The sequence below is a fragment of the Eucalyptus grandis genome, chromosome 6 (assembly GCF_016545825.1).
Source record: "Eucalyptus grandis isolate ANBG69807.140 chromosome 6, ASM1654582v1, whole genome shotgun sequence".
Classification (NCBI taxonomy): Eukaryota; Viridiplantae; Streptophyta; class Magnoliopsida; order Myrtales; family Myrtaceae; genus Eucalyptus; species Eucalyptus grandis.
In genome coordinates this window covers 47,069,320-47,080,100 of record NC_052617.1, presented here as the reverse complement: position 1 = coordinate 47,080,100, position 10,781 = coordinate 47,069,320, and positions in this window count along the sequence as shown.

Genomic DNA, 10,781 nt, shown 5'->3' with positions numbered 1-10,781 from the left:
TGTTGACGGTTCAGCTATTGCACAGATACAACTGTACCAAAGAGCCGCTTAATGGGGAAATGATATGAACTCCATGGGGGTCAAACCTCAGAAAACCGATGATACGGTTTCGAGTGGGCAGCCAATGTTGGTTTTCTTTGTGTTTGAGAGGCGATCGCTCGCTAATTGATATAGGTCGACTCCTGATCTCTCGTGTGTACAGTAAGGTGGATGGGATTCTCAGGGGCCGAATCATTTTGTTTTGAGATGTATCTCAACTATATATTAATCTATTTTCAAGGTATACAAGCGATTTAGATACTATGCTTTTCTTTCCGAATGGAATACCTGGACTTTTTTAAAGTGTAATGAGATGGAAAGGACTTATTCCACGGGAACAAAAGGGACTGACCGGCATTTCTCAGTCACGGATGGCCCTCGAATTACTTGTCCTTTTCTTTCTGTTTTCTCAGATCACCGGAAAACCGGGCAATACAAAAAAATCAGTTAAAAAATGGTTGGAATTTCTTGGTCTACGTGACGTACGGGATGGAGTCTGCCAGAGTGGTCAACACTCCCTGACTCGGTCACCTTTTGCCTGCTAGATCCCTCTAGCTGTTTTAGTGAACGATGGATGGCAAAGCTCTTCCAACCCAATTCTTTTAAATATTGTGCTTAACGATGGGGATAAACATCTTTCGAATCATGACTTTCGTTAGAGGAATCTTCTTTTATCTCCTGCTAATCAGTAATCACTAGCGCATATTTAGCAGCAAAAGCACCTGTCGCCTCGTATCATCGACTCAATCGAACAGAATGATAAGCTACTGTTGCTTAATAGAATAAATTCAGAGGATGATAATCATGTTAGCTGAGTGTAATGCATACGCGACACTATATTTGTTGCAATGCAAATACATGCAAGAAGCAGAATCTTAAATCAAGCCTTGCCAAGTCAAAGACGGTCATATTTGACCAGACATAAAAAACCAAGACCTCTCTCGTCGCCTTTTCTGATCTCTTACAAGCCTTCGTTCAAACCTTACTTCCCAACAAGCAACGAATCTCATCACCCATTCGATCTGAATAAACTTATATAGCATTCATCTATAAGTACTCTCTCTCCATATCCATCTCTTCGCACACACCCAATTCATACCTTAATCTCCCTACGTGAAACAACACGATGGAGATGGTATCAAGTGCATATCATGACGACATGAGGAGGTTCTGGAGGAAGAGGAGATACCAGAGGCTTGATCTGATCAGCAAGAACAGGAAGATGAGGACAGTGAGGTTAGGGAACCACGGAAGCTGATGGCGGCGTGCGTGGAAGATACGGGCGACACTGAAATGTCGCTGGCTGCTTAAGATGGTCTCGCCAGTGAATCTGCTGACCAAGTTTCACGATGCTTATATAGACGTGATGATCCGGCTCGCTGCTAAGGTTGGCTACTTGAGCAGTGGTGCTGGTGTTATCAGAGGAAAGAGACCGGCAAAGTCCCGGCAGGTTTGTTTCATGCCGAATGGAGAGGAGGTGGACACCAAGTTGGTCATGGACATATACAAGAGAATCGCGGCATCGCGTGATCTGCAGCGCTTTTGAGACAAACGTCGCTCGCGTGTCATTTTTAAGGATGTTTTGTTTGGCTTAAGCTGTCAATATTATTTCCTCAAGAATGGCTTTGGTATTCTGCTCTGTGCACAGCTTTCGTTCGGGAATTTGAAGGGCTTGGCCGTAGGAAACTCTTCTGCTGATGGGACTACGCGAAGTTGTGAAATTAGATTGCACTCGTACTTACAGATTTCCTGGCACTTCTTTTGCATGTATAACGAGCAATTGTATTTCGAATTCGACCATTTTAGTTTCAAAGGCATATTGCATCTCATCATCAAAAGAAAACAAGTTATTGATTCGAGAGTAGCCATTGGCCAATAGTGCAGATCAGTAATGAGCAGAGTTCATTGCTTTAGTATTACTAGGGAAAAGGACATCACAAAATGCCATAAATTTCATATGTTAGCTTACTTTTGTGTCATAAATTTTTTTTGATCATTTCATTCTACTTTGATAAAATATATATATTTGTGCAGCCAAAAATTCTGTCAGGACATTATTTTAATATAAAACATGTTTCGAAGGAAAAATGAAGATGATGTCGTGTCTTATCTGTTTATCCTAATTTTAATGAATTGGGGCGAAAGTTGTTGTGTCCTTTATATCCTAACCTCATAACCGAGGAATTTGGAAAAAAATTATGTGCTGAAACTTGTAATCGAGAGGAAGCAGGACAAAGGGCTCGTGATCGTGGGGTCAAGACGAAGGCGAATATTATTTCTATTTCGGACTCATGAGTCCAATACAAGAAGTACAGTTTGGACAAGGTTGAGTCTTGGTCCATGGAAAATTGGCGATTGAAGATGCGTGAAGGATGGACTTTTGTGAAGATGTACGCTTTGATCATGACTATGGGGATAGAAGCTAGTTGATAAAAATGGATAAATGTATTATAAGTTCTAAAACTTTTCATAAAAATATAATTAAGTTTTAAAATTTTCAAAAAGTGCAATTAAGTCTTAAAATTTATCATAAAGTATAATTGAGCCTTAAGATTTTTTAAAAGTACAATAAAGTCTTAAAACTTATAAAATTGGTCTAGTTAAAGTCATTTCATTGATTGCATTTTTTTTTTTAAGTTTATGACTTAATTGTACTTTTGTGACAAGTTCTAGGATTTAATTGTACATTTTAAAAGTTTTAGGACTCAATTGAACTTTTGTGACAATTTTTAAGATTTGATTGTTCTTTTTGAGAGTTTTAAGACTCGATAAGCATTTTGTAATAAGTTTTAGATTTCCAATGCACTTTTCCCTAATAAAAATTGTCAAACCCCAATGGAATTTGGGGATGTATTGAACATTGGTGGATGGTGGAAGCCTCCACCGAATGCTTCCTGGTTTGTTTTCTTTTATGAAGGTTGTTTTAGTCGTCTTATTCTTTGTTGTTGGACTTCAAAATTATTTCTAAAAATAAATAAATTGAATTTAACATATTCATTAGAAAAGTCACTAGATTATGTTACTGGAGGCACTGAAATGATTGGCTTTTCACCAAGTGGCACTTGAGTGATAGAAAAAAAGAAAAGTTATAGCACTGAAGTGAGAGCCATATGAAAATCGTAACAATTGTTCCGTTATTCTCCTGATACTATCGTTTCAATTCACAGCAGCACCCTTCAAGACTTGAATGGATATCGTGGATCCTGTGACGTGGAGCCTCCTCAATTGGCTATAACTGATTGGAATCGAAAAAAGAACCAGATGAAATGAGGAGGCTGCTTTCACTTATGGTGATCAAGCGTCATTGCCATGTTGCTGCAACAATCCACTGCTTTTAACCGAGTTGGGTTGGCCGATGCATTCTTGATTGCCAAGATTTATGATGAATGATCATCATATTGAGGAGGACTTGCTGCAGTGATGATCAATCAATAGTTCATATTTGGAAACTGAACCTTGGCTATGGGGAGGCAAGTAGTATAATGACATGACTCCTCCACAAAGTTGAATCAAACGATAATCCAGAACATAAACGAAGCATTTGTTCATGTATGTTCTTTCTTTTACAACAGACAAGGTGTTAGCCATATTTATCCAGAAGATGGTCTTTCCTATTTTCTCAACGAGTGAATGAGAAGAACATAATTATTTAAGGCTTTAAAAGGTTCTTGCTTACTGCTGAATATCTACTGACGGAAAAACTCCATATAGCTGTGCTCATCCTATAATTGGGTTATCATTTCCCCTTAAGATGTCGGCTAGCCATTCAGAGAAATGGTTGATCTCATCCAGCATCGGCTCATCCAAGAGATCCCGGAGATCCTCCATCCCGTCTATTCTCAGCGGCACATCATAATTTGATTGGGGCTGTTTCATGAAACAGGCTTGAGCTTGAGGTTGAAGTTCCACTTCTGCAAAAGATCAGATCCCTGGCTCATCACATAGTATTGGTTCTCTTGGGAAGTCACCGGATTGTAGTCGGTCAGGGTCTGGTTCGTGAACCGAGCTTCAGGCTGAGCTTCCACTTCAACATTCAATCCCTGGTTCATCACACGGTGTGGATTTTCTGATGAAGGCATGAGATTGTCACCGGTTAGGGACTGGTTCATGAACCCAGCTTGAGGTTGACGTTCCACTTCTGCTACGAGATCCAGTCCCTGGTTCATGACATCCCATTGATTTTCTTGGCAAGTCAATGGATTGTCGCTGGTCTGGGACTGGTTTATGTACCAGGCTTCAGGTTGGGGTTCCGCGTGAAGATTCAATCCCTGGTTCATCACATAGTGTTGATTTTCTGGTGAAGGCACGAGATTGTCGCCGGTTTGGGTCTGGTTCATGAACCACGCTTGAGGTTGAGGTTCTGCTTCTGCTACGAGATCCAGTCCCTGGTTCATGACATGGCATCGATTTTCTTGGCAAGTCACTGGATTGTCGCCGGTCTGGGTCTGGTTCATGAACCAGGCTTTGAGGTGAGGATCCACTTCAAGATTCAATTCCCGGTTCATCACATACTGTGGATTGTCCTGTGAAGACATGAGATTGTTGCCGGTTAGGGACTGGTTCATGAACCAGGCTTGAGGTTGAGGTTCTGCTTCTGGTACAAGATCCAGTCCCTGGTTCATGACATGGTATGAATTTTCTTGAAAATGCACAGGATTGTCGCTGGTTAGGGACTGGTTCATGAACCAGGCTTGAGGTTGAGGTTCCGCTTCCGGTACAAGATCCAGTCCCTGGTTCATGAAATGGTATTGATTTTCTTGTGAAGGTGCAGGATTATCACTGTTTAGGGGCTGGTTCATGAACCAGGCTTGAGGTTGAGGTTCCGCTTCCAGTATGAGGTCCAGTCCCTTGTTCATGACATGGTATTGATTTTCTTGGGAAGGCGCAGGATTGTCGCTGGTTAGGGACTGGTTCATGAAACAGGCTTGTGGTTGAGGTTCCACTTCTGCTACCAGATCCAGTCCCTGGTCCATTACATTGTATTGGTTTTCTTGGGACGGCACAAGATTGCTGCCTGCTAGTGACTGGGTCAATCCCTTGTTCATCGCCTCATATTGATTTCCTTGCGAAGGCAAGAGATTGTTGCTGGTTTGTTGCGGACTGATGAGAGAAGCAAACTCTGTGTAATAGTTGATCTCTCTTCCCAATTCGGGAGGCACAGAGGGAGTATCAACTTCGTCAAGTAAAGAGTCAAATTGTGGGTGATGCTGCAGATCCACGAGGTCAGAAGAATCGCAGAGTTCTGTCCAGAGGTGTTGCTTCTGCAGTGGACGGAATATTTCAGCCAAGCCTGTGATGATGTTGTCTTCAACTCCTACCTGTGGGGACACAGTTGGAGCAGCATTGTCAGTAACTGCAGTCAAAGACATTGTCTGGTTTTGCAGTCTCGAAACAGGCTCGGGGAGAACCATGCTGCCCTCAACTCGAGGAGGCATGCTCAGGGATGCAAAGGCGGTAGGATCCACCACAGGATTGATGCTATGTATGTTTGGCAAGTCTGTCCAGGGAACTTGATATGTGCTTTCTTCATTTCCATTAAGGCCTTGGTTCACATTGAAATTGTCATTGGAAAGATTGCTATGTTCTCCAGGATAGTTTAAATTGTGACTTGAAGCTTGACTGCCATTATGCAGTTTCTCACAATGAGATGACTGTGAGCTCTGCTCAGATGGATTTGCAGGGAAATCCGAAAGTTGTGGGTATTGGTTCTGTGCTTGTTGCGGGACTTGGTTTGGGATTGAACTACTACTGTTGAAGCTAAGCTGAGGACTTGGAAGGAAATACTGCTGGCTGGTGTCAGCAGAACCTCCACTTCTGAAGTCGACACTGGCCTGTCCTACCTGGCCAGAAACAGAAGCGTGGGTGTCTGGCTGCTGATGAGGTTCAACGCTCCTGTTGGAGCCGCCTGATTGTCCATCTGAAGGCAGATTGCTTGCACTGGCTATGTTGCAAAGACGCTGCACTTGATTCCTGTGCTTCTGAAAGGGGGAACAACTGTAAGTACACAGAATAAGACGGATACATATGATTTAGATTGTAAGTCAAAACAAGGAGGATGGACGACCTGTCACTCAAGGTTGTACAAATTGCAAATTGCAGAATGTGCACAATAGCATCTAGATCTAAACATGCCGTTGAAAACCAATCTTGAAGTAGCCAGTTAGAGTAACCATAGGCTGGTATTTTCATCAAAAGTAAATTGCACATATAGCACGACAGCGCTGAATCAGAGTTATCAATTTCGAACATGCTAGGGCTAATAATACTACACAATGATGATTTAAAATGGAATTGGATAAAACTCAAGCAGGAAGAAATTACCTGAAGGTGGCTTGTGACTTGATGATGATTTAAGTATGGCACGTCCATCGTTTTAAGAATCGTTTTTGGGCGTGTGTCTGCATAAACAACGAGAAGACAGTTAGTCTGTTACACAATACGTCTATGCACGACTATGAAATTAGATAATTCGTTTTATCAGAAGATTTTACTGAGATATTTGAGTATTACCATCACCGAGTGCACTCAGTGCTGCAGTAAAATTGGGATGCAGCTCGGGACTCCACACAGCCTGTTGCATCCTTCTTCTCCCGGACAAACTAGTCCCGATGCTATCATCCTCTCTATAATCTGTGTTCCAACCCTCCTCGGAGACGTGATTGGAATCAACCCTTTCCGAGTCAATTCTAGGTCTCTCGTGTTCTCTCTCGTTGTCCTTCCCATCATTGGATCTCTTTGCACCGGCTTCTAGTGTTGTCCCTTTCCCTTTGACATTCAATGGTGCGAAGCGACTTTTCCCCACTTTCGGTTTCTCTGCGCATCTTTCATCAACTTGGTCGCCTTCCGCTATATGTCCTCTTTTCTTCCTAAGTTGATCCACTGAGGCTTCTTGAGTTCTAGTCGCCTTGTCTATCTTCTTATCAGGCGAATGTTCCTTCCTGAGGACTTCCTTTCCTTGAGATTTCGCCGATCGAGTATTTCTCTTTTCTGTCGGCACTATCATTCGCCTTCGGAACGCGTGCTGCCACAAAACCTTCAGATTTTCTGGAGCAAGGGGTTTATAGAGGAAGTAACTCGCTCCTACGGCTAGCGATCTCCCCGCTGTGTTCTTGTGCTGATTCGCTGACATTACTGAATTCCGAATATGCGTTAGAAATGAGTGTGCTAAACTAGGATACCTAAAGTGAAGTATAAGGTAATAACATGAATGCAAATGAATCAAATAGAAGCTCGCAAATGAATCGAATAGAAGCTCACAAATGACAGGAATTTCTTCCTTCATAAGCTCACAAAGGATCGAAAAGTTCTCGTCATTGATCTTGTCAATATTTGCCATGACAAGCTTGAACCAGCTCTTCTTTTCCTGGATAATGGACAAAGCGACTGACGGTAATTCGGTACCTGTCACTGGAGAAAAAAAAGAGGGAGAAAAATATACCCGTTAGAACGGCTAATTATAAGAATAGCGATCTTAGTCATTTGGCAATGAGCAAGTAATGAAGCCAGGAGTATCTAAAATCAAGCGATTTGATATATCTTTTCTCACCTCTTTCTTTTTCCTTTTCAGACAAATTGCTTTTGGTGCGAAAAGCTAGCTGTTACAAGTCAGATCCCACGGCAACAGAAGAACTAACATTTGAATTATCGAGACAAAAAGAACTACTTTTATCACAGCCTTTCAACATGAATTCTTGAGGCCCCATAGATTAAGGCATCAATGATTCAGCATCCTTATGTGTTTAAACAGTTCTAACTTGTCTGAGACTGACTTTGGCAAACCCTTGTCTAACCTCAAATATCATCGTGTGTACACAAGAATAGAAAATAGGAGTTACTAGATCTAGGATTCCTGATTTTGTCTCAACATTAAAATGGAAGCAGACCAATACTAATTTCTTTTTCTTGTGGCGGGCCTAGGAAGGAGATTAATAGTGTAATTTAAACACAAAGAATGCATAACTTGTCTGAAAATTAACTACCTAGAGGAAGACTCTGGTCTGTAATAACTCTAGGAATTAGAACACGGATCTGATCTTCCTCTTCAACGAAAGATCCAGACTCAAAAAATGAACTCGGATGGTGTTAGTTCATTTTGGATTGAAAATCCTTGCATTAATTATGGGGTCTAAACCTTTAGACATGGGTGCATATATTTTCTACTTATTTCCATGTAGAGAACTAAACTCCAGATCACAAATTTAATTTTTCGCGCGGTCGATGCCGGTGTGCGAAACGATTCAGTTTTCCTGGCGGGGGATGCAAGCAAGGCGCGCGAGGGAGAGGGAGAAAGAGAAAGAGAGGCCTTTGACAGTGATCGACAGGGAGGAAAAACTGGTAAACCCGTCAAACATATCACATATCTGATTAGTGATTACCATTGAAGAAGTATCGTCCAAGAAGGGACCTCGTGGATGCGAGAGAAGTCGGGTCGTGATCAACCAACAATAATGGCAGACCACGAGCGAAGCTAGGCACCGAGTTAAGCATCTCTCCGCAACCCTCGTCCACGGTTATGGAATTGTGGATGGTCGATCGCTCAGCAAAAGGAAAACGATCATAGACAAGAACTGGCCAAGCTTCCCTTTTTCCTTTGCCAAACGATAAACCGGAGGCTCTGGAGCCCTCTTCAAAGCCCCACGCAGAAAATGAACGGGAAAACGAGTTTCAGACAACCCCGCAGAGAGAGAGAGAGAGAGAGAGAGAGAGAGAGAGAGAGAACGAGAAGGTGGTGAAGCCAAAGGAATGAGTAAGGAGGAGAGACAGGGAGAGAAGGTGGTGAAGCCAAAGGGAATGAGGAAGGGTGGGTGTATATATATACACGTAACACTAAGCCTCAGTGTAGGCTCAAGAAGTTCCAGGGCTTGGCATTGGTAGGACGATAGAAGTATCCTTTTGCTACGTTTCATCACGGGCTAATGATTCAAAATAAAAGTCAGTTCGTTTAATTGAGGCCGACCGTTTTATCGAGTATCTTCTCGTCGAGGAATATGAAATTGGGAAATGGGAAGATTTTGAGATCGCGGTTCAGGATCACCATGTGAACTCACAATCAGGTTGTGCAGGATGAGCTCATGGTTCTCAAATCATTAGGGTTTTTTTGCTTTTTTTTTTTTTTTTTTTGGATAAGATAAGATGTATATTGACATTTAACCAGCAGAACTATATAAAAAGTAAATCTCGGCACCTAAAAACTTGCACTTTCGATGATAAACAAGTCACTAAGAGTGGAAGGGCATCCAAATCATTAGGGACTGTTGCACTCTTTAAAAACCAAAATTGACAAAATTAAGGCTTCCGACTTGCCTTATCCTTGCTTTGCCTCCTATAGAAAAATCCACTTGAAAAAAAAACAAGGGGAGACTCCTTTGCAAGTTGAATTAAACAAAGTGGTGTGCGTACCTAGCCATATATAGTAATCTCGCCTTGGTTTTGCAATTTCTCGAGCTAACTTAGAAAGCATTTATAAGCCATTGAACTGGCATATCTCGTCCTCCATCTTAATTGGGAAAGTGTTTTATATAGTTTGTTTGTCTTCGGAAAAACACCTAAATAGGAAGACCTTGGTCAAAGTTGCCTTTTTTGGCCGTCAAGCTTTGTTAATTAAAACTAGGAAGTGGCAAGTGAGTAATCTCTATACGTACAAGGACTAATATCGGGTGCGCCAACTTCACTTGTCAAGTTACACTTTTTTAACCAATAGATTTGGAGGAAAATAATTATTGCTCCGCTTATTTCGCAGAAATGAATATTTCCCAAAAAATGACCGCTTGTATCGTAACTAGTCAATTTAAAATTTTTATTATCAACAATAATTTATGTCTAAGCATTTTCGTCGACAATAAACATGTATTTCGTTCATTTGTTTTTGTAAACGATACAAATGATTATTTTTAAGAACATATTTTTCAAATTATTCATTTTCACAAAAGAAGTAGGGCATAAGATGATCACACAGTGTATGCATACTTTATCTATATTGATATAGTAGATAATATAATGAGCTAATAATCTACTTTTTGCCATTTATTCTTTGCTCGTTGGAAATTCCATATTGTTGCATAGCAGTAGAAGTGATAATTCCTTTGTCATTAGCATTCTATATTGAAGAGGTAAATTTGAGCATTATAGAGATCTTGTAGAGCTACAATTTTCTGATACATCCCTACTACTTTATTTGTTCCGTTCTATACGTTTGTTTGCATAAGTTTCTTATTATACTAAGAATTTAGGTTGCATTTTTTCCACCTTTTATATGACAAAATTTATCCAATTTTAATTATCCTTCATCATTCAATTACAATTTAAATTGGTGGTCCCATATTTATTTATTTTCCTTTTTGTTAGTTTTTCTACATCTATGCAGGATCAACTTACCATAATTAAGAATCTTATGTTTAATTTTTATTTATTTTATATTTTCCATGTATATTGAAAGCACTATGTTTTTTGTTGTTAGATTTACTTCCATAAAAATTTGTTTTGTTGAATAGAGAAATTTCCAAGAAATCTAGTTTTTTTTTTCCTTCTGAGTTGTTGATCAAATTTATGAATAAATTGTTAAGTGGATGAAATTTAATTAAAGGGCTTTGCTAGCATAACAATTTCGAGCTTCTATGAGAGTAATAATATATTGCGAACCACAAATTTTTAAAAGAATGGACCTCACAACAATTTATAATTCTTTATTTTTTTTATATATTTTTTAATCTCACAATAGATTAAGGATAGTCATATAATCATTT